Source organism: Oncorhynchus masou, unplaced genomic scaffold (genome assembly GCF_036934945.1).
Source record: "Oncorhynchus masou masou isolate Uvic2021 unplaced genomic scaffold, UVic_Omas_1.1 unplaced_scaffold_1398, whole genome shotgun sequence".
Lineage (NCBI taxonomy): Eukaryota > Metazoa > Chordata > Actinopteri > Salmoniformes > Salmonidae > Oncorhynchus > Oncorhynchus masou.
Window position 1 is genome coordinate 124,053 of NW_027003908.1, and position 24,555 is coordinate 148,607.

General features: G+C 45.5%; 2 long non-coding RNA genes across 2 annotated transcripts; both read right to left on the minus strand.

Annotated features, from left to right (window-relative positions):
• Positions 1-569: 569 nt before the first annotated feature.
• Positions 570-13,321, minus strand: LOC135530628 (uncharacterized). Its single transcript, XR_010453879.1, has 3 exons — positions 13,289-13,321; positions 895-924; positions 570-664 (listed from the first exon to the last, which is right to left on the minus strand). It is a non-coding gene; the product is annotated as an uncharacterized LOC135530628 (long non-coding RNA).
• Positions 13,322-18,060: 4,739 nt separating this feature from the next.
• Positions 18,061-23,737, minus strand: LOC135530626 (uncharacterized). Its single transcript, XR_010453877.1, has 3 exons — positions 23,211-23,737; positions 20,098-22,411; positions 18,061-19,233 (listed from the first exon to the last, which is right to left on the minus strand). It is a non-coding gene; the product is annotated as an uncharacterized LOC135530626 (long non-coding RNA).
• Between the last annotated feature and the right edge of the window lie 818 nt (positions 23,738-24,555).

The window sequence follows — 24,555 nt, forward strand, 5'->3', positions numbered from 1 at the left end:
GATAAAAGATTGTAGTTTGTTATGTTTGATACTGTAAGAGGTAGAAATGGGTTCTTAGTCACTCAGGATCGGGTTGGGAATAATGCAGGCAGGAGACAGGAATAAGTTCACTTCACTTTATAGAAAATAAACAGCTGGACATCCATCAGGCAGCTTCACTTAAGTACCATCTGAACTACAATGATCTGCCCATGAACATCTCCCATAAACCAATATGACAAACACAAATATAATGTTTAAATACATCTGATATCTCTCCCTCTATTTAAATGAATTAAAAACACATAAAGATGATACATGGTAATATTGTATAATGTACAAAATTAATCTGTCAATTTGACCAGTCTCTTACCTGAACAGGTCACATGATGATAAGTTCTACCATTACAGCCACCAGGTCCTCCTCTTACAATGTCACACTGTCTAACAGAAGACTCATTTCCATAGCAACCACCTAGTATGACTCTTCGTTTTCCATCTTCAAGCAGAGGCATTCCAGATTCAGCTACAGGATTCCCACAGTCCAGCTCTCTACACACAAACTTGACCTCTTTCATCATGCTCCACCAACTAGTACAAAGACCTAACCACTCTCCTTCATTGAAGATTTCCACTGTCCCAGAACAGGAAGTGGTCCCATTCACCAGTCTGACTGAGAGTTCAGCTGTAAACAGCAGAGAGGAAAACACAGTGGTGAGGACAGATGATGACAGTGATTCTGTTATTCTAACAGCAGTGATGCTTTGTGGTTGACAAGTATTAGTAGTTCCATAAAACACTACTTGTTATTGGGTTGTAGAATGGTTTGTATGGACACATGAATTTCTCCATGTGGGATAATAAAGTTGACAATATTGACCTGCTATAATCACTGTAGATTTATACTCTACCTACCTGGTGGACTGACGCTTTGAGCCTGGAGATCTGAGGAGAAAGAGAGAGACAGATAGGAAAGGGAGAGAGAGACAGAGAGGAGTCAGAGGAAGAGAGAGACAGAGGTTAAATGAACATCAACATGACCTTTCATGATGTGATGGGGAAGACAGGCTTATCGTTGGTATGGTGCAACAACACCCATGTGTACATACACTATATATACAAAAGTATGTGGACACTCCTTCAAATGAGTGGATTCTATTTCAGCCACACCCCTTCCCCATCCCTTCCACACAGTAATACAGGCAAACATTGGCTGTAGAATGGCCTTACTGAAAAGCTCAGTGACTTTCAACATGGCACCATCATAGGATGCCACCTTTCCAACAAGTCAGTTTGGCCCCGGTCAACTGTAAGTGCTGTTATTGTGAAGTGGAAACGTCTAGGAGCAACAGCTGCTCAACTGTGAATTGGTAGAGCGTACAAATCATCTGTCCTCGGTTGCAACACTAACTGCAGAGTTCCAAACTACCTCGAGAAGCAACGTCAGCAGAATAACTGTTCGTTGGGAGCTTCAGGATGAATTTTCCATGACGGAGCAGCAACACACAAGCCTAAGATCACCATGGTCAATGCCAAGCGTTGGCTGGAGTGGTGTAAAACTCAGATAACATGAGAACACTACCTGCCCTAATGCATAGTGCCAACTGTAAAGTTTGGTTGAGGAGGAATAATGGTCTGGGAATGTTTTCATTGTTCGGGTTCGGCCCCTTAGTTCCAGTGAAGGGAAATCTAATCGCATTCTAGACAATTCTGTGCTTCCGACTTTGTGGCAACAGTTTGGGGAAGCCCCTTTCCTGTTTCAGCATGACAATGCCCCTGTACACAAAGCAAGGTCCATACAGAAATAGTTTGTTGAGATCGATGTGGAAGAACTTTACCGGCCTGCACAGAGCCCTGACCTAAATCCCATCCAATACTTTTCTTATGATTTGAAATGCAGACTGCAATCCAGGCCAAATCGCCCAACATCTGTACCTAAGCTCATTAATGCTCTTATGGCTGAATGGAAGCAAGTCCTTGCAGCAAAGTTCCAACATCAATGCCTATCGAATATACAGTGTCTATGGGGTCATATTGCACTTCCTAAGGCTTCCACTAGATGTCAACAGTCTTTAGAACCTTGTTTGAGGTTTCTACTGTGAAGGAGGTGTTTGAGTAAGGGCTCTGCCAGAGTGGCATGAGCTGATCACACTCGCTCACGTGATAGCGACCTGAGTTCCATTGCAATTCTAAAGACAAAGGAATTCTCCGGTTGGAACATTATTGAAGATTTATGTTAAAAACATCCTAAAGATTGATTCTATACATCGTTTGACATGTTTCTACGAACTGTAATATAACTGTTTGTCTGAACCTTCGCCTGGACTTATGAGTTTGGATTTGTTTACCAAACAAGCTACCAAAAGGTGGTATTTGGACATAAATGATGGACTTTATCGAACGAAACAAACATTTATTGTGGAACTGGGATTCCTGGGAGTGCATTCTGATGACGATCATCAAAGGTAAGTGAATATTTATAATGCTATTTCTGACTTCTGTTGACACCACAACTCCGCAAGTTCATTAGAACGTGCATTGAAGATGTCGTTCCCATAGCAACGATTAAAACATTCCCTAACCAGAAACCGTGGATTGATGGCAGCATTCGCGTGAAACTGAAAGCGCAAACCACTGCTTTTAATCAGGGCAAGGTGACTGGTAACATGACCGAATACAAACAGTGCAGCAACTCCCTCCGCAAGGCTATCAAACAAGCTAAGCGTCAGTATAGAGACAAAGTAGAATCTCAATTCAACGGCACAGTCACAAGAGGTATGTGGCAGGGTCTACAGTCAATCACAGACTACAAGAAGAAAACCAGCCCAGTCACGGACCAGGATGTCTTGCTCCCAGGCAGACTAAATAACTTTTTTGCCCGCTTTGAGGACAATACAGTGCCACTGACACGGCCTGCAACGAAAACATGTGGACTCTCCTTCACTGCAGCCGAGGTGAGTAAAACATTTAAATGTGTTAACCCTCGCAAGGCTGCAGGCCCAGACGGCATCCCCAGCCGCGCCCTCAGAGCATGCGCAGACCAGCTGGCTGGTGTTTTTACGGACATATTCAATCAATCCCTATACCAGTGTGCTGTTCCCACATGCTTCAAGTGGGCCACCATTGTTCCTGTTCCCAAGACAGCTAAGGTAACTGAGCTAAACGACTACCGCCCCGTAGCACTCACTTCCGTCATCATGAAGTGCTTTGAGAGACTAGTCAAGGACCATAACACCTCCACCCTACCTGACACCCTAGACCCACTCCAATTTGCTTACCGCCCAAATAGGTCCACAGACGATGCAATCTCAACCACACTGCACACTGCCCTAACCCATCTGGACAAGAGGAATACCTATGTAAGAATGCTGTTCATCGACTCCAGCTCGGCATTTAACACCATAGTACCCTCCAAGCTCGTCATCAAGCTCAAGACCCTGGGTCTCGACCCCGCCTTGTGCAACTGGGTACTGGACTTCCTGACGGGCCGCCCCCAGGTGGTGAGGGTAGGCAACAACATCTCCACCCCGCTGATCCTCAACACTGGGGCCCCACAAGGGTGCGTTCTGAGCCCTCTCCTGTACTCCCTGTTCACCCACGACTGCGTGGCCACGCACGCCTCCAACTGAATCATCAAGTTTGCGGACGACACAACAGTGGTAGGCTTGATTACCAACAATGACGAGACGGCCTACAGGGAGGAGGTGAGGGCCCTCGGAGTGTGGTGTCAGGAAAATAACCTCACACTCAACGTCAACAAAACTAAGGAGATGATTGTGGACTTCAGGAAACAGCAGAGGGAACACCCCCCTATCCATATCGATGGAACAGTAGTGGAGAGGGTAGTAAGTTTTAAGTTCCTCGGCATACACATCACAGACAAATTGAATTGGTCCACTCACACAGACAGCATCGTGAAGAAGGCGCAGCAGCGCCTCTTCAACCTCAGGAGGCTGAAGAAATTCGGCTTGTCACCAAAAGCACTTACAAACAAACTTCTACAGATACACAATTGAGAGCATCCTGGCGGGCTGTATCACCGCCTGGTACGGCAACTGCTCCGCCCACAACCATAAGGCTCTCCAGAGGGTAGTGAGGTCTGCACAACGCATCACCGGGGGCAAACTACCTGCCCTCCAGGACACCTACACCACCCGATGTTACAGGAAGGCCATAAAGATCATCAAGGACAACAACCACCCGAGACACTGCCTGTTCACCCCGCTATCATCCAGAAGGCGAGGTCAGTACAGGTGCATCAAAGCTGGGACCGAGAGACTGAAAAACAGCTTCTATCTCAAGGCCATCAGACTGTTAAAAAGCAACCACTAACATTGAGTGGCTGCTGCCAACACACTGACTCAACTCCAGCCACTTTAATAATGGGAATTGATGGGAAATGATGTAAAATATATCACTAGCCACTTTAAACAATGCTACCTAATATAATGTTTACATACCCTACATTATTCATCTCATATGTATACGTATATACTGTACTCTATATCATCTACTGCATCCTTATGTAATACATGTATCACTAGCCACTTTAACTATGCCACCTTGTTTACATACTCATATCATATGTATTTACTGTACTCAATACCATCTACTGTATCTTGCCTATGCTGCTCTGTACCATCACTCATTCATATGTCTTTATGTACATAATCTTTATCCCCACACTGTGTATAAGACAGTAGTTTTGGAATTGTTAGTTAGATTACTTGTTGGTTATTACTGCATTGTCGGAATTAGAAGCACAAGCATTTCGCTACACTCGCATTAACATCTGCTAAACATGTGTATGTGACAAATAAAATTTGATTTGATTTGATTTGGTGGGTATCTGTATGGCTTGTTTTTGTGTCTGTGCGCTGTCTCAGATTATTGCATGGTGTTTTTTCAAAGTGTTTTTGAAATCTGACACAGCGGTTGCATTAAGGAGAAGTGGATCTAAAATGACATGCATAACACTTGTATATTTTATCAATGTTTATTATGAGTATTTCTGTAAATTGATGTGGATCTTTGCAAAATCACCAGATGTTTTGGAAGCAAAACATTACTGAACATAACGCGATTTTTGGATATAAATATGAACTTCCTCAAACAAAACATACATGTATTGTGTAACATGATGTCCTATGAATGTCATCTGATGAAGATCATCAAAGGTTAGTGATACATTTAATCTGTATTTCTGCTTTTTGTGACTCCTCTCTTTGGCTGGAAAAATGGCTGTGTTTTTCTGTGACGAGGTGCTGACCTAACATAATCTGATGGTGTGCTTTCGTCGTAAAGTAGTTTTGAAATCGGACAATGTGGTGGGATTAACAACAAGTTGATGTATGTTTGAGGAATTTTAATTATGAGATTTCTGTTGTTTGACTGTTGTCAAATCGATCCCGTTAACAGGATCTTAGCCCGTCTCTTCCATAGGAGGTTAAATTTGATGACAAAACAGTGGTAGGCCTAATCACTGACAACGAGCTCCAAGCACACCATGTCAGTCGTGAAGAGGGCATGACAAAACCTATTCCCCCTCAGGAGACTGAAAATATTTGACATGGGTCCTCAGATTCTCAAAAGGTTCTACAGCTGCACCACTGGTAGCATCACTGCCTGGTACGGCAACTGCTCAGCCTCCGACCGCAAGGCACTACAGAGCGTAGTGTGAATGGCCCAGTACATCACTGAGGTCAAGCTTGCTGCCATCCAGGACCTCTATAACAGGTGGTGTCAGAGCAAGGCCCTGAAAATTGTGAAAGACACCAGTCACCCGAGTCATAGACTGTTCTCTCTGCTACCGCACGGCAAGCGGTACCAGAGCGCCAAGTCTAGGTCCAAGAGGCTTCTAAACAGCTTCTATCCCCAAGCCATAAGACTCCTGAACATCTAGTCAAATGGTTACCCAGACTATTCATACCCCCCCCCCCTCTCTCAAAACCACTGCCACTCTCTTTTGTCATCTATTCATAGTCACTTAACTTGAAAATAAAAGCGAGCCGCACACTCTAGGAGCTCAGATGCAAAAATTTAATTACCAACGTTTCGACAGCCAAGCTGTCTTCATCAGGGTTTTCTACTCCGCTAGCCAGCACCTCGCCTAAATAGGTGTGCGTTTATTTTTCTTCTAGATAGTCACTTAACTTTACCTCGATGTTCATACTACCTCAACTAACCGGTGCCCCCACACACTGACTCTAACCGGTGCCCACCACACACTGACTCTAACCGGTGCCCCCACACACTGACTCTAACCGGTGCCCCCACACACTGACTCTAACCGGTGCCCCCACACACTGACTCTAACCGGTGCCCCCACACACTGACTCTGTACCGACACCCCCTGTAAACACTGTTATTTTTCACTGCTGCTCTTTACTTGTTACTTTTATCTCTTATTCTGTATTTGTTTAACGACACTCTCGGTTAAGGGTTCATAAGTAAACATTTCACTGTAAGGAAACTGTTGTATTCGGCGCATGTGACCATTAACATTTGATTTGATTTGACTCTGAACTTACATCGTTATAGACTGCACATCGTTATAGACTGGATTTTTTTCTTGCACATTTTGCAATTTTGCTTTTTGCCTCATGACTTCATACTTTGTTGACTACAAACTTTCTTTACAAACTATGTTTGTTCCCACACTTGGGACTCTGACTCTCTATTGGTTACATGGACTTTTGTCCTCCCATCCTTTTCCCACTACCTCTCGCTGGCTTTGTATTCATGTTACCTGAGGAAATCGCTGTACAATAGGATCTTGTTGCCATCTGATGCACATTCAGATGTCATAAATCAGCACTGCAGAGCTCTCCCTGTCCTCTGCCGTGCCCTGATTGTATTACTGTTGATGATATCTGGAAATCTGCATGAACACCCTGGCCCATCTACTGTTGCTAGCCCCAATTCTGACTTGTGCTCTTATATCTGCTTCACTGATTTCTGCTCTCGTAAAAGCCTGGGATTTCTGCACGTTAACACTAATAAGAAGCTTATTACCTAAAATGGATCAATTGAAAGTGTGGGTTCATAGCTCCAATCCAGATGTGTTGGTAACCAATAGAGAATCAGAGTCCCAAGTGTGGGAACAAAAGTAGTTATGTACTAGACTGGTGGGGATCAGGGAGAGAGTTGAGTTATGTTGTTATGAACTTGAGTGAAGACCCAAACGCGGTTTTAACAGAAAACAGAGTTCTTTAATAAAAACAGGAATGGCATAAATCCTCTTCCAACGTAGTCAATGGAACAAAAGAACGTAGTATAATGCAGGTTGCACCTGCCATGCATGCAGACTCCGACAGGACAGGACAAGGTGGAAGCAAACGAGACGACAGCTTGCTTCTGGCATCAAAAAACACAAACAAGAATCAGACACCGAAAGTAGCAGGAACAGAGAAAGAAATAGAGACCTAATCAGAGGGGGAAGAGAGAACAGGTGGGGAAAGAGAGAATGAGCTAGTTAGGGCAGATGTAGAACAGCTGAGGAATGAGAGACAGAGAAGGTAACCTAAAAAGACCAGCAGAGAGAGAGAATGAAGAGAAAGGACAGGAACAGACATAACAAGACATGACAGTACCCCCCCCCCCACTCACCGAGCGCCTCCTGGCGCACTCGAGGAGGAAACCTGGCGGCAACGGAGGAAATCATCGATCAGCGAACGGTCCAGCACGTCCCGAGAGGGAACCCAACTCCTCTCCTCAGGACCGTACCCCTCCCAATCCACTAGGTACTGATGACCACGGCCCCGAGGGCGCATGTCCAAAATCTTACGAACCCTGTAGATGGGTGCGCCCTCGACAAGGATGGGGGGGGGGGAGGGACGAGCGGGGGCGCGAAGAACGGGCTTAACACAGGAGACATGGAAGACCGGGTGAACGCGACGAAGATAGCGCGGGAGAAGAAGTCGCACTGCGACAGGATTAATGACCTGGGAAATACGGAACGGACCAATGAACCGCGGGGCCAACTTGCGAGAAGCTGTCTTAAGGGGAAGGTTCTGAGTGGAGAGCCATACTCTCTGACCGCAACAATATCTAGGACTCTTGGTCCTACGCTTATTAGCGGCCCTCACAGTCTGCGCCCTATTACGGCAAAGTGCCGACCTGACCCCCTTCCAGGTGCGCTGCAACGCTGGACAAAAGCCTGAGCGGAGGGGACGCAGGACTCGGCGAGCTGAGATGAGAACAGCGGAGGCTGGTACCCGAGGCTACACTGAAAAGGGGATAGACCGGTAGCAGACGAGGAAGCGAGTTGTGGGCGTACTCTGCCCAGGGAGCTGTTCTGACCAAGACGCAGGGTTACGAAAAGAAAGACTGCGTAAATGCGACCAACAGTCTGATTGGCCCGTTCGGCTTGACCGTTAGACTGGGGATGAAAGCCGGACGAGAGACTGACGGAAGCCCCAATCAAACGGCAAAACTCCCTCCAAAATTGAGACGTGAACTGCGGGCCTCTGTCGGAAACGACGTCAGACGGAAGGCCATGAATTCGGAAAACATTCTCGATAATGATCTGAGCCGTCTCCTTAGCAGAAGGGAGCTTATCGAGAGGAATGAAATGAGCCGCCTTAGAGAATCTATCGACAACCGTAAGAATAACTGTCTTCCCCGCTGATGAAGGCAGTCCGGTGATAAAATCTAAAGCGATGTGAGACCACGGTCGAGAGGGAATGGGAAGCGGTCTGAGACGGCCGGCAGGAGGAGAGTTCCCAGATTTAGTCTGCGCGCAGACCGAACAAGCGGCGACAAATCGACGCGCGTCACGTTCCCGAGTGGGCCACCAGAAACGCTGGCGAATGGAAGCGAGCGTACCCGAAGGCCGGGGTGGCCGGCTAACTTGGCAGAGTGGGCCCACTGAAGAACGGCCGGACGAGTAGGAACGGGAACGAACAGAAGGTTCCTAGGACAAGCTCGCGGCGACGGAGTGTGAGCGAGTGCTTGCTTTACCTGCCTCTCAATTCCCCAGACAGTCAACCCGACAACACGCCCCTCAGGGAGAATCCCATCGGGGTCGGTGGAGACCTCAGAAGAACTGAAGAGACGAGATAAAGCATCAGGTTTGGTGTTTTTTGAGCCCGGACGATAAGAAATAACAAACTCGAAACGAGCGAAAAACAGAGCCCAACGAGCCTGACGCGCATTAAGTCGTTTGGCTGAACGGATGTACTCAAGGTTCCTATGGTCAGTCCAAACGACAAAAGGAACGGTCGCCCCCTCCAACCACTGTCGCCATTCGCCTAGGGCTAAGCGGATGGCGAGCAGTTCGCGATTACCAACATCATAGTTACGTTCTGACGGCGATAAGCGATGAGAGAAAAACGCGCAAGGATGGACCTTGCCGTCAGAGAGAGAGCGCTGAGAAAGAATGGCTCCCACGCCCACCTCTGACGCGTCAACCTCAACAACAAACTGTCTAGAGATGTCAGGTGTAACAAGAATAGGTGCGGATGTAAAACGATTCTTAAGAAGATCAAAAGCTCCCTGGGCGGAAACGGACCACTTAAAGCACGTCTTAACAGAAGTAAGGGCTGTGAGAGGAGCTGCCACCTGACCGAAATTACGGATGAAACGACGGTAGAAATTAGCGAAGCCCAGAAAGCGCTGCAGCTCGACGCGTGACTTAGGAACGGGCCAATCAATGACAGCCTGGACCTTAGCGGGATCCATCTTAATGCCCTCAGCGGAAATAACGGAACCGAGAAAAGGGACAGAGGCGGCATGAAAAGTGCACTTCTCAGCCTTCACATAAAGACAGTTCTCCAAAAGGCGCTGGAGGACGCGTCGCACGTGCTGAACATGAATCGAGAGAGACGGTGAAAAAATCAGGATATCATCCATGTAAACGAAAACAAAAATGTTCAGCATGTCTCTCAGGACGTCGTTAACTAGTGCCTGAAAGACAGCTGGAGCGTTAACGAGGCCGAAAGGAAGAACCCGGTATTCAAAGTGCCCTAACGGAGTGTTAAACGCCGTCTTCCACTCGTCCCCCTCCCTGATGCGCACGAGATGGTAGGCGTTACGAAGGTCCAATTTGGTGAAAAACCTGGCTCCCTGCAGGATCTCGAAGGCTGAAGACATAAGAGGAAGCGGATAACGATTCTTAACTGTTATGTCATTCAGCCCTCGATAATCCACGCATGGGCGCAGGGACCCGTCCTTCTTCTGAACAAAAAGAACCCCGCGCCGGCGGGGGGAGGAGGAGGAGACTATGGTACCGGCGTCGAGCGAAACCGACAAATAATCCTCGAGAGCCTTACGTTCGGGAGCCGACAGAGAGTATAATCTACCCCGGGGGAGTAGTTCCCGGAAGGAGATCAATACTACAGTCATACGACCGGTGTGGAGGGAGAGAAGTGGCCTTGGAACGACTGAACACCGTGCGCAGATCGTGATACTCCTCCGGCACCCCTGTCAAATCGCCAGGCTCCTCCTGTGAAGAAGAGACAGAGGAAACAGGAGGGATAGCAGACATTAAACAGGTTACATGACAAGAAACATTCCAGGATAGGATAGTATTACTAGACCAATTAATAGAAGGGTTATGGCGCACTAGCCAGGGATGACCCAAAACAACAGGTGTAAAAGGTGAACGAAAAATTAAAAAAGAAATGGTTTCGCTATGATTACCAGAGACAGTGAGGGTTAAAGGCAGCGTCTCACGCTGAATCTTGGGGAGAGAACTACCATCTAAAGCGAACAAGGCCCTGGGCTCCCTAACTGTCTGAGAGGAATGTCATGTTCCCGAGCCCAGGTCTCGTCCATAAAACAGCCCTCCGCCCCAGAGTCTATCAAGGCACTGCAGGAAGCAGATGAACCGGGCCAGCGGAGATGGACCGGAAAGGTAGTGCGTGATCCAGAAGGAGAGGCCTGAGTAGTTGCGCTCACCAGTAGCCCTCCTCTTACTGATGAGCTCTGGCCTTTTACTGGACATGAGGTGACAAAATGACCAGCGGAGCCGCAGTAGAGACAGAGGCGATTGGTGATTCTCCGTTCCCTCTCCTTGGCCGAGATGCGAATACCCCCAGCTGCATAGGCTCAGCATCCGAGCCGGCGGGGGGAGGGTGGCAGTGATGCGGCAGGTGGCAGTGATGTGGAGAGGGGAGCAACGGAGAACGTGAGCTCCTTTCCACGAGCTCGGCGACGAAGATCAAACCGTCGCTCTATGCGAATAGCGAGAGCTATTAAGGAGTCCAGACTGGAAGGAACCTCCCGGGAGAGGATCTCATCCTTAACCTCGACGTGAAGACCCTCCAGAAAACGAGCGAGCAAAGCCGGCTCGTTCCAGTCACTAGAGGCAGCGAGAGTGCGAAACTCAATAGAATAATCCGTTATGGATCTATTCCCCTGACATAGGGAAGACAGAGCCCTGGAAGCCTCCTCGCCAAAAACAGAACGGTCAAAAACCCGTATCATCTCCTCCTTAAAGTCCTGATACTGGTTAATACACTCAGCCCTCGCCTCCCAGACTGCCGTGCCCCACTCACGCGCCCGTCCGGTAAGGAGAGAAATGACGTAGGCGATGCGGGCTGCGCTCCTGGAGTAAGTGTTGGGCTGGAGAGAGAACACCACATCACACTGAGTGAGGAATGAGCGGCACTCAGTGGGCTCCCCAGAGTAACACGGCGGGTTGTTGATCCTGGGCTCCGGAGACTCGGAAACCCTGGAAGTGGGCGGTGGATCGAGGTGGAGTTGGTGAACCCGTCTTGTGAGGTCGGAGACTTGGACGGCCAGGGTCTCAACGGCATGTTGAGCAGCAGACAATTCCTCCTCGTGTCTGCCTAGCATCGCTCCCTGGATCTCGACGGCGGAGTGAAAAGGGTCCGGAGCCGCTGGGTCCATTCGTGGTCTGATTCTTCTGTTATGAACTTGAGTGAAGACCCAAACGCGGTTTTAACAGAAAACAGAGTTCTTTAATAAAAACAGGAATGGCATAAATCCTCTTCCAACGTAGTCAATGGAACAAAAGAACGTAGTATAATGCAGGTTGCACCTGCCATGCATGCAGACTCCGACAGGACAGGACAAGGTGGAAGCAAACGAGACGACAGCTTGCTTCTGGCATCAAAAAACACAAACAAGAATCAGACACCGAAAGTAGCAGGAACAGAGAAAGAAATAGAGACCTAATCAGAGGGGGAAGAGAGAACAGGTGGGGAAAGAGAGAATGAGCTAGTTAGGGCAGATGTAGAACAGCTGAGGAATGAGAGACAGAGAAGGTAACCTAAAAAGACCAGCAGAGAGAGAGAATGAAGAGAAAGGACAGGAACAGACATAACAAGACATGACATATGTACTAGAATGGTGGGGATCAGGGAGAGAGTTGAGTTATGTACTAGACTGGTGGGGGTCGGGGAGAGAGTTGAGTTATGTACTAGACTGGTGGGGGTCGGGTAGAGAGTTGAGTTATGTACTAGACTGGTGGGGGTCGGGGGTCAGGTAGAGAGTTGAGTTATGTACTAGACTAGTGGGGGTCGGGGGTCGGGTAGAGAGTTGAGTTATGTACTAGACTGGTGGGGGTCGGGGGTCAGGTAGAGAGTTGAGTTATGTACTAGACTGGTGGGGGTCGGGGGTCAGGTAGAGAGTTGAGTTATGTACTAGACTAGTGGGGGTCGGGGGTCAGGTAGAGAGTTGAGTTATGTACTAGACTGGTGGGGGTCAGGGGTCAGGGAGAGAGGACTGAAGAGTGGAAAATGCTTCTAGGCTACATGACTTTAATCTCATTTGTTCTTGACTTCAATGATGTGAGATAAACTTCTCAGCAACTTATCTTTGATCAGTGGTTGAACCAAGCTACCAACAGCATGAGATTAACTCTAATTTAAAAAAAAAAATGTCGTCATTTTTTAAATCATTAATTTCAGAGGTCAGGGGTCAAGCTGAGCCGGACCAAGAGTGGAAAAGGTTGCTGGTTATGATGACATCACTAGTGAGAAGTCAGTAAAGACAAGATATTCAGTTGGCTGCATGTTAGTCTGTCAGCCCGATCTCTGTTGACATCTCACTTTCTCTCCACGCCTTCTCTCTCTCTCTCTCTGTTCCTCTCTCTCTCTTCCTGACAGATAGCATCAGACCTGTTGCCTTGGTAACAGACTTCTATCATCTACACCCCCCTTCTCCTACTCTAACATCAGACCAATATAATATATAATATGTCAAGTATAAGTAGTTCCATAAAACACTACTTGTTATTGGGATTTAGAATGGTTTGTATGGACACATGACTTTCTTCATGTGGTATAATAAAGTTGACTGATATTGAACTGCTATAATCACTGTAGATTTATACTCTACCTACCTGGTGGACTGATGCTTTGAACCTGGAGATCTGAGGAGAAAGAGAGAGACAGAGGAGAAAGAGAGAGAAAGAGGAGAAAGAGAGAAACAAAGGAGAAAGGGAGGTATCAGAGGAAGAGAGAGACAGAGGTTAAATGAACGTCAACAGGACATTTCATGATGTGATGGGGAAGACAGGCTTATCATTGGTATGGTGCAACACCTATGTGTAAACACATTCCCCCTCTCTCTTCTACCCTTCCCTCCCTCCTACCCTCCTCTCCCCTACCCACCTTTCTCCTTCTCAAATCTCTCTCCCCTTCCCTCCTCTCTCCTCTACCTTCCTCTCTGTCCCCAACCCTCTATCCCCAACCCTCCAATCTCCTCTCTCCTCTACAATTCTCTCTCCTGACCTCCTCGCCCCTACCCTCCTTTCTCCTTCACAAATCGCTCTCTTCCCTACCCTTCACTATCCTCTTCCATCCTCTCTCCTCCTCTACCCTCCTCTCTCCTCCACCCTCCTCTCTCCTCCACCCTTCTCTCTCCTCTACCCTCCTCTCTCCTCCACCCTCCTCTCTCCTCCACCCTTCTCTCTCCTCTACCCTCCACCCTCCCCTCCCCTCCTCTCTCCTCCACCCTTCTCTCTCCTCTACCCTCCACCCTCCTCTACACTCCTCTCTCCTCCACCCTTCTCTCTCATCTACCCTCCACCCTCCCCTACCCTCCTCTCTCCTCCAACCTTCTCTCTCCTCCACCCTTCTCTCTCCTCTACCCCCACCCTCCCCTACCCTCCTCTCTCCTCTACCCTCCACTCTCCCCTACTCTCCTCACTCTCCTCCCCTTCTCTCACCCCTACTGTCTGTGCCCTATATTCCTCTCTCCTCTACCTCTTTTTCTAAAACTCTTCTGCTCTCTCCCCGACCCTCCTCTCTCCTCCACATATATCTCACGCTTACCCTCATCTCTCATCTACCCTACTATTTCCAATACTCTTCTCTCTCCCCTACCAACTTCTCTCCTATAGCCTTCTCTCTCCCTACCCTCCTCTCTCCTCTAGCCTCCTCTCTCCTCAAACATTTTCTCTCTCTCCTATCTTGCTCTATGCACTCCACTCCCAACTCCCCTCCCATTCTCTCTCCCCTCCCCTCCCCCCCTCACCTCCCATTCTCTCTCCCCTACCCTCATCTCTCTCTCCTCCTCCTCAAATCTCTCTCCCCACCCCTCCTCTCTATTCCATCTCTCTCTCATTCTCTCTCACTTCCTGACATATAGTGTTGGACCTGTTGATCTTGACTCAGCTCATAGACCTCTATCATCTACACCCCTCCCTTCTCCTACTCTAACATAACACCAATATAATATATAATTCATAATATATACTCTCATTCATTTACATAGAGACAGATACAATCAATAATTAACACACTGAATATACAACAGTCAGATGCAGGACACCATCACAACTTAACTGACATTAGTGCCTGTCCCCAGATGGACAGTTAGCCTACAGTAAAGTACATTTACAGGTGATCACATCGTTGTCCTGCTTTGAGACACATGTTTACTGTCTGCTTCCAGTTGCATGTTATTTTACTAACCCTGCAAACGGTAAGATATCTTACAATATTAAATCACATCTCAGTAACTGTCACAAGTGTATAGCAGTATAAGAGCATCTTACCTGTGCTCCACAACAGGGTCATCAGTACCACTGCAGGTATCATGTCTGTCTCTAACTGGGGCTCCACTGACATACACAAGTCACTGTCATGTAGAGAAGACTGAAGACTGGAACGTGCTGCTCGGCTATATGACTTCTATGTCATTCGTTCGTTGGGTCTTTGATGTGAGATAAACTTCTTAGCAACTTATCTTGGATCAGTGGTTGAACACACTACAGCAAACTGATATGTTAAAAAAAACTCCACAGGAAACTGCTGACAGAGCAGCAACATTTCACATAGTGTGTCCTATAATATCACCTCTAATTTTCTACTGATTGAGTTCACCTCTTATAGAATATTGACTTAACATTCCAGCACCTAAATAGAAACAGTACCAGCACCCAAAATGAGTACGGATGAGGTCTCATGTTAGTGCAGGAGAAGAGGGGATGTGGTGTAGAAGCTAGAGGTCTGTTAACCAAGTCAACTCAACAGGCCTGATGCTATATGTCAGGGTCAGGCTGGGCTGGGCCAAGAGAGGAACAGGTTACTGGTTATGATGGCATCACTGGTGAGAAGACAGTGATAAACATATATTCTCTCTCTCCCCCTCCTCCCTCTACCCTACTTCCCTTCCCCTCCTCTCTCTCTCTCCCCCTCCTCCCTCTACCCTACCCCCCCCCCCCTCCTCTCTCTCTCTCCCCCTCCTCCCTCTCTACCCTACTTCCCTTCCTCTCTCTCTCTCCCCCCTCCTCCCTCTCTACCCTACTTCCCTCCCCATCCTCTCTCTCTCCCCCTCCTCCCTCTACCCTACTTCCCTTCCCCTCCTCTCTCTCTCTCCCCCTCCTCCCTCTCTACCCTACTTCCCTCCCCCTCCTCTCTCTCTCTCCCCCTCCTCCCTCTACCCTACTTCCCTTCCCCTCCTCTCTCTCTCTCTCCCCCTCCTCCCTCTCTACCCTACTTCCCTCCCCATCCTCTCTCTCTCTCCCCCTCCTCCCTCTACCCTACTTCCCTTCCCCTCCTCTCTCTCTCTCTCCCCCTCCTCCCTCTACCCTACTTCCCTCCCCATCCTCTCTCTCTCTCCCCCTCCTCCCTCTACCCTACTTCCCTTCCCCTCCTCTCTCTCTCTCTCCCCCTCCTCCCTCTACCCTACTTCCCTCCCCATCCTCTCTCTCTCTCTCCCCCTCCTCCCTCTCTACCCTACTTCCCTTCCCCTCCTCTCTCTCTCTCTCCCCCTCCTCCCTCTCTACCCTACTTCCCTTCCCCGTTTGGATCTCGTTAGTGAGTGTTGCAACCAAGTACAGACAATTTTTACACGTTACACTCTTCAGCACTCGACGGTCCTGTTCTGTGAACTTGTGTGGCCCACTACTTCTTGGCTGAGCCGTTGTTGGTCCCAGATGTTTCCACTTCACAATAACAGCACTTACAGTCGACAAGGCAGCTCCAGCAGGGCAGGAATTTGACAAACTGACTTGTTGGAAAGGTGCCATCTTATGACGGTGCCACATTGAAAGTTACTGAAAGGTCTTCAGTAAGGCCATTCTACTGTCAATGTTTGTCTATGGAGATTGCATGGCTGTGTGCTTAATTTTAAACACCAGTCAGCAACTGGTGTGGCTGAAATGGCCCAATCTACTAATTTGAAGGGGTGTCCACATACTATTGAATATATAGTGTATTCCCCCAGCTGTCTGGTCCAGGAGAATATCACCTGTGATGCTGTCTGGTCCAGGAGAATATCACCTGTGATGCTGTCTGGTCCAGGAGAATATCACCTGTGATGCTGTCTGGTCCAGGAGAATATCACCTCTCACAATATTGGGGCAGCAGGGTAGCCTAGTGGTTAGAATGTTATGTAAGGATCAGACTGTATAGGCTATATTACATGTATTTAGTGTATTATTGGGGCAGCAGTGGTTAGAATGGTTAGAATGTATGTAAGGATCAGACTGTATAGGCTATATTACATGTATTTAGTGTATTAGTGGGGCAGCAGGGTAGTGGTTAGAATGTTATGTAAGGATCAGACTGTATAAAAGCCAAGTACTAAGAATGAAGAGTCAGTTCTTCCATGGAATTGTTCGGCTTTGTTACTGTTTGTAATAAAGTCTAGTTGAATTCACAGGTTCTGGTTTTGGTGAAATAGTTGATTCAATATTTTCCACAACAAAAAATTAAGTTGTTTTCAAGTCATTATTAACAACAACCTGAAAATAAATATTTAAAACCTTCAACTAAAACCAAACGTATTTTGGACGTTGGGTATAGTCTTCTTTTCAATGACATTTTGCTAGGTGGTACAGCCCAATGTCAAAACACAGTTTTAATGGGTCCAAATGAATAACCAATATGCAGAAACCATTTGTGATATTGAAAACCTAAACATAAAATGTACTATCTGCACAAACATCTGCAACAACAACCAGATTACTTGTATTTTTTTAAACAAGCACCTTTTAAAATGCACGAGCACCAGAAACACTGTTGTTTTGACAAGAAGCAATGAATCACTGATATCAATTAGGGGGGAAATCAGGTTGTTGGTGCTGTTGAAACTAACACAACTAAAAAAACACATGGAAATAGGAGATATATTTTACCTCCCTGGTTAGAGGACAACCTGCAGAAGACAGTCAGCTACATTTTGGAGAGATGCATTTAAATGTAGAGGTCGTTAAACAAAGGAACGCAACACTTATTTTTCATCACTCATCGATATCATGTTGAAATCATTTGTGTGAAAGGGGAGATGAGTTTGTCCTGTTAAAACTAACAGCTCAAAAACCCCATGGAATCTGGGAATAATGTGTACATCAATGGTTAGAGGACAACTTGTAGAAAACATCTAGCTACATTTTGATTCAAGTGGGTCACCAATGCTGTAAGTGTAACACAGCTCTTTTTGTGTGAGTCACTTTCTGTTATATCATATAAATAGCACTCTTTCAATTCAGAGCCTGGATTTTCCCCCTGAGGCTAATATCCATATCATGCAGAAATCAATTGAACAGGGGGCAAACGTTTAATGTTTTACATTGTGACATCATTAAAATACTGCTACTACAATGTTTAAACATTCTACATTGTGACATTAAAATACTCCTACTACAATGTTAAAACATTCTACATTGTGACATTAAAATACTCCTACTACAATGTTAAAACATTCTACATTGTGACATCATTAAAATACTCCTACTACAATGTTTAAACATTCTACATTGTGACATTAAAATACTCCTACTACAATGTTAAAACATTCTACATTGTGACATCATTAAAATACTCCTACTACAATGTTTAAACATTCTACATTGTGACATTAAAATACTCCTACTACAATGTTAAAACATTCTACATTGTGACATCATTAAAATACTCCTACTACAATGTTTAAACATTCTACATTGTGACATTAAAATACTCCTACTACAATGTTAAAAGATTCTACATTGTGACATCATTAAAATACTCCCACTACAATATTAAAACATTCTACATTGTGACATCATTAAAATACTGCTACTACAATGTTTAAACATTCTACATTGTGACATTAATTCATTGATATCATGAAACAACTACTTCATGTATGTATTTTCTGATGTTTGATCAGAGATCATTTATCAGAGTATCTCTTCCCACATTGTTCACAGCTATAAGATTTCTCTCCTGTGTGTGTGTTCTCTGGTGTACAATCAGATGGCTGGATGAAGTAAAATTCTTCCCACATTGTTCACAACTATAAGATTTCTCTCCTGTGTGTGTGTTCTCTGGTGTACAATCAGATGGCTGGATGTAGTAAAATTCTTCCCACATTGTTCACAACTATAAGGATTCTCTCCTGTGTGTGATCTCTGGTGTGATACAAGGTTGCTTGACTGAGTAAAACTCTTCCCACATTGATAACAGCTGTAAGGTTTCTCTCCTGTGTGTTTTCTCTGGTGAGATAACAGGCTGCTTGACTGAGTAAAACTCTTCCCACATTGATCACAGCTACAAGGTTTCCCTCCTGTGTGTGTTCTCTGGTGTGCAATCCTATGGCTAGATGTAGTAAAACTCTTCCCACATTGACCACAGCTATAAGATTTCTCTCCGGTGTGAATTCTCATTTGTACTTTTAGTGAATTTGATCTTAAGTAACTCTTCCCACAGTTAGAGCAGCAGTGAGATTTCTTCCCTGTTGGTCTCCACGGGTGTTTCTTGAGGTGTTCTGATCGGGAGGGACTCTTCTCTGCCTCGTCAGCTTCATGATGTTGTTGAGGCTCCCCAGAGGATCCACGATAGTCACGTCTCTCTCCTGTGTGAACAACAAGTCAGACAGATGGTTAAAGGCCCACAACAGCAGAAATCCACTGTAAAAGGTGATGCCAACAGCGTAGCCATGATGTTGTACAACAATTGACGTCTGTAATGAATGTTAAAATTATTTGACAATTGTCTTGAGACAGTCAAGTGAGCAACAATAGTCATATTTAGTCTTGTTTTCACATTAGTAGTAACATCGATGATTGTCGTCTAGAAATAAGTTATTACAGTTGCTGAACCCCTAAGTAGTGTGCCAGACAACCTTTGGTCACCAATATAGGCCCCTTTCTGTGTTTGCTAAAATAGGCGCACGAGGGCAATTAATTGAATGTGAGAGTGGTGACATTTATCCAGCCCCCATCCCTCAGCTGTTTACCAAACCAAGTCTCAGGGCAGGCATTTTGTTGCTGTTTAAATACTAGGTTGTCCCTTTAAAAAAGCCAAATCAATCGATCAACCAATCTGCAGTTCAAACAATAACAAAGATGTCATTCCACCACTGTTTTGGTGATAAGATGATGGATGGGTCTGGAGAAATGTAACTACTCTCAAATTCATAGACAGACCTAAGGATGCAGGGACTGACCATCCATGAAATCAACATGATAGTTTTAACCATGTTGAGGCTAAACAGTGTTGATTTACATTGTTTCTAAACATTGGAGTAAAAAAAATCTTATTTGGGGTTCTGATGGGGTACAACAGTTGAACTAAGCTCATGAGGTATGTGTTATATTCTTCAAGAATCAATGGCTATAAATAATATAAATGTAGCAATTACACATTTCCCCTTTAACACCACACATCAGTTCAACAACTGCAGAGTTTGTGCCTCTGTTTTTAAGACAGTACTTACTAGTGTTAATCACGGCCCAGTTTCTCAAAACCATCTTACGGCTGAGTTCACCCTTTAGAACCATAGGATGCCTTAAGATGCGTTTGGGAAACCGGGCCCAGATGTCCAGTGTCCTCTTCTTCCTCCTCCTCCTTTACCGATGTGACAGTCATCTCCGCCTCCTCCTCTTTCAATCTGAACGAGTCTTCCTTTTCTTCCACTGAAACGTCTTTCTCTTCTTCTTTCACGGTAACAGCTTCACCCTCTACTTGTTTTTGTATTGAAACATCCTTCTCTTCCTCCTCCTCTTTCGGGAGAACTTCTTTCTCCGTCCAGAAGACCTCCTCTTCTTTAGCAGGAGGAGAGCAGCTTAGTGAACTCATGGTCGGGGATGTTCGTTAGCTAGCATTAGCAACTGGCCTAGTTCTAAGCTAATTTAGCAAACCAGCTAGCTGACAAACAACGTAATTATATAATTAAATGGGCCAACACGTACATACGACAGAAGTGTGTTTAATACACAGCGACTAATATACACCAAAACAGTGTAAAGAAAGTGAATGTTGTAGCTGTGTTTGCTATTAAGCTACCGAGGTGTCAAACTGTTGTTTTTGAAGCAGCGTCCCGTCCACTAGATTATACGTCACACTGGCAGCATCGCCTGAACCTAAAAGACGCACATCGCCATCTGCTGACTGGAGTGGCAAACGCAGTTGAGGAACCAAAAGTTTATTTTTAATTTATTTCAGTTGATTATCATAATTATGATCCATCCCACCAGAGGGTGGAGGGGCACCTGTATCAGTGGTTTTGACCAGATAGACACCTGCAGACATACAGTATAGTGCCTCCCATGTTCTCTCCTAAGATTGGACTTTCTATACCACGTATCACCTGACTGTGTACAAAACTGCCAATGATAGAAACCTCTTCCAGTGGTATACAGTGTATTCATTAAGTATTCAGACCCCTTCACTTATTCCACATTTAGTTACGTTACAGCCTCATTATAAAATTGAATATGTTTTTCCCCTCATCAATCTACACACAAAACCCCATAATAACAAACCAAAAACAGATTTGAATTTTTTGCAAATGTATTTACTTAAGTATTCAGACCCTTTGCTATGAGACTCGAAAATGAGCTCAGACATCCTTCTTCCATTGATCATCCTTGAGATGTTTCTACAACTTGATTGGAGTCCACCTGTGGTAAATTCAATAAATTAGACATGGTTTGGAAAGGCACACACCTGTCTATATAAGGTCCCACAGTTTACAGTGCATGTCAGAGCAAAAACCAAGCCATGAGGTCAAAGGAATTGTCGGTACAGTTCTGAGACAGGATTGTGTCGAGGCACAGATCTGTGGAAAGGTACCAAAAATGTCTGTAGCAAACGGTCCCCATGAACACAATGGCCACCATCATTCTTAAATGGAAGAAGTTTGGAACCACCAATACTCTTTCTAGAGCAGGCTGCCCGGCCAAACTGAGAAATCGGGGGAGAAGGGCCTTGATCAAGGAGGTAAACAAGAACCCGATGTTCACTCTGACAAAGCTCCAGATTTCTTGGACAATTCTGTGAAATGTGTTGGCTCGAGATGACTTGCAGGAGCTTGCAGGGATTTGTAGTCTTGCATGTTGTCTACTTTGATGCTAATTAGCATATTTGAATCCGAGAGTAGAGAGAGACAAATATATTGATAAAAGTATTTGTATTTATTACGGATCCCCATTAGTTCCTGCCAAGGCAGCAGCTACTCTTCCTGGGGTTTAATATGGAAACCCATTAGTTCCTGCCAAGGCAGCAGTTACTCTTCCTGGGGTTTAATATGGATCCCCATTAGTTCCTGACAAGGCAGCAGCTACTCTTCCTGGGGTTTATTATGGATCCCCAGCAGTGGTATGTCTTCTCCTCCTGTGTATTTGTATGTATTCTTTCATGCTCTTTCAGGTACCTTAACCGGGTAAATCTCTCTCCACACTGGGAGCAGCGGTACATCTTCTTACCTGTGTGTGTCCTCTCATGCTTGTTCAGGTTTCCTACCTGGCCAAAACTCTTTCCACAATGGGAACATTGGAAAAGCTTTTCCCCTGTGTGTCCCCTCTCATGCGTTTGCAGGCTCCCTAACTGGGTAAACGACATTCCACATTGGGAACAGTGGTAAGGCTTCTCTCCAGTGTGTATTCTCTTATGTGTTCTCAAGCTCCCTAACTGAGTAAAACTCTTCCCACACTGGGAGCAGTGATGTCGTCCTGCTGGTTTGGACGTCTCGGGGTCTGGTTTCCCTGAAGGACTCTTCCCGCTGTCAGAAGGAGAGTCTGGTCTCTCTCCTGTCAAAGACAAACAGATGATTTAATTAAACAGACCTGAATGAAACCTCCACATGACCAAACTTCCTCTGGCGTTTAATCTAGACGAGATCCCTCAATCACCTGAAGTCACTTTTCACAAGTGTTATTAAAGCCACTACAAAATGCAGGTCTCTGTGTGGTTCTTAGTCAGAGAGGCCTATAGAATGGTCTAGAATATCATTGTATGTTGTAGCGTTTACACCAGTCCAGCCAACGCTTGACACTCCAGCAATGATAAAGTAAATTAATTAAATGATAAATTAAATAAACGATTTGGTATCATTTTTATTATGGAAGATTGAATAAGTGTGCTTCAAACGGTTTGCTTGGAATGATTTGTAGCCATCGTCTGGACGACCTGTGCATGAGAGTCCATTCAACTCAGTTTCCTACCTGAAAAAACGCCATTCCATAAAGTGTATTCGCGCACGCAAATTCAGGAAGAAACCGACGAGCAGATGGCCTGACCGCGTTTTGCGACTGTCGGCTCACTTGACCGCAGTCAACGGTGGGCTGGAAATCGCCTCCAGTTTAGTACAGTGGAACTGCAGTATTGAATGAAGGCAAGTCCATTCCGTGAGACATTTAAGTTGTGATTTTGGGTGCAAATCCATTGTTAACGTTATGTTGTTGGCCAGCTTCTTGATGGTATTCACATCTTACAGTGTAGCTTTATCAATTCCTACATTAAAAAACGGCATTTAAGATCAGAACTAGAGTAGAATGCCGCTTTAAAACCACGTATCAGTTCAACAACTATTTTCAAGACAGGACTTACTGGTGTTACTCAGATCTTCTGTCTCCTTCTCTTCTTCCCTCTCCTCCTCCTTCAATATGACAGTTATCTCTCCTTCATTCACTCCAAAAAAAGTCTAATCGTTTTCTTCCTCTTCTTTCTGTGTAACAGCCTCACCCTCGACTTCTTCGTTCACTGTGACATCCTCCTCTTCATTCTCCTCTTTCACGACAACGTTCAGCCAAATACCTTCTTTCTCCTTCCAGCAGACCTCTTTTTTAGCAGGAGGGCAGCAGCTTGCTGAGCTCATGGTCGGGGATGTTAGCCAGCTAACCTAGCTAGTTAGCGACTAGACTAGTGATAGGCTCATTTATCAAGCCAGCTACCGTTACCTGACGAAACGGAAATATGACATGAAATGGGGAAACTAGTTAAAAGACAGAATTATGTTCCAAATACAGAAGTAAATATAGACCGAAGCAGTCTGAACAGCTTGAACGTTTCCGCTAGGAAGCTACCGAGGTGGCTGACGAGATGTTGTTGAAGAAGCGTCCCGTCCACTACATTATACGTCACTCTGATAGCATCGCCTAAAAAACGCATATCGCCATCTGTTGACTGGAGTGGTTAACGCAGATAAATGTTTATTTTTATTTCCAGACAAACAGTGCATTTTTACATTTATTTCATTAAATAATTATATAATAGTCAGAAAACTGCAGATTTGTAATAAGTATGAATTTAAAACCTACTTCCACATTCTACCAACACAACAGATGTTTCTACTACAGGGAATATTAACCAATGAGGTGGGTCTTTCCACATTCTACCAACCCAACAGATGTTACTACAATGAATATTAACCAATGAGGAGGGACTTTCCACATTCTACCAACACAACAGATGTTTATACAATGAAAACTTTCAGGTTAATTGAAGTTAAATTCCCAAAAAGCCTAAACAGGTTTGGTCATTGATCACTGGATTGATCACTGGAGTCAGATGTGAAGGAGGAGGTTGATCATCAGGAGTCAGATGTGAAGGAGGAGGTTGATCATCAGGAGTCAGATGTGAAGGAGGAGGTTGATCATCAGGAGTCAGATGTGAAGGAGGAGGTTGATCATCAGGAGTCAGATGTGAAGGAGGAGGTTGATCATCAGGATGTGAAGGAGGAGGTTGATCATCAGGAGTCAGATGTGAAGGAGGAGGTTGATCATCAGGAGTCAGATGTGGCCATCAACCTCCTCCTTCACATCAGTGAATTGTACTTTTTGGAGAAATGTCCTCTGGTCTGATGAAACAAATATAGAACTGTTGGGCCATAATGACCATCGTTATGTTTGGAAGAAAAAGGGAGAGGCTTGCAAGCCAAAGAACCCCATCCCAA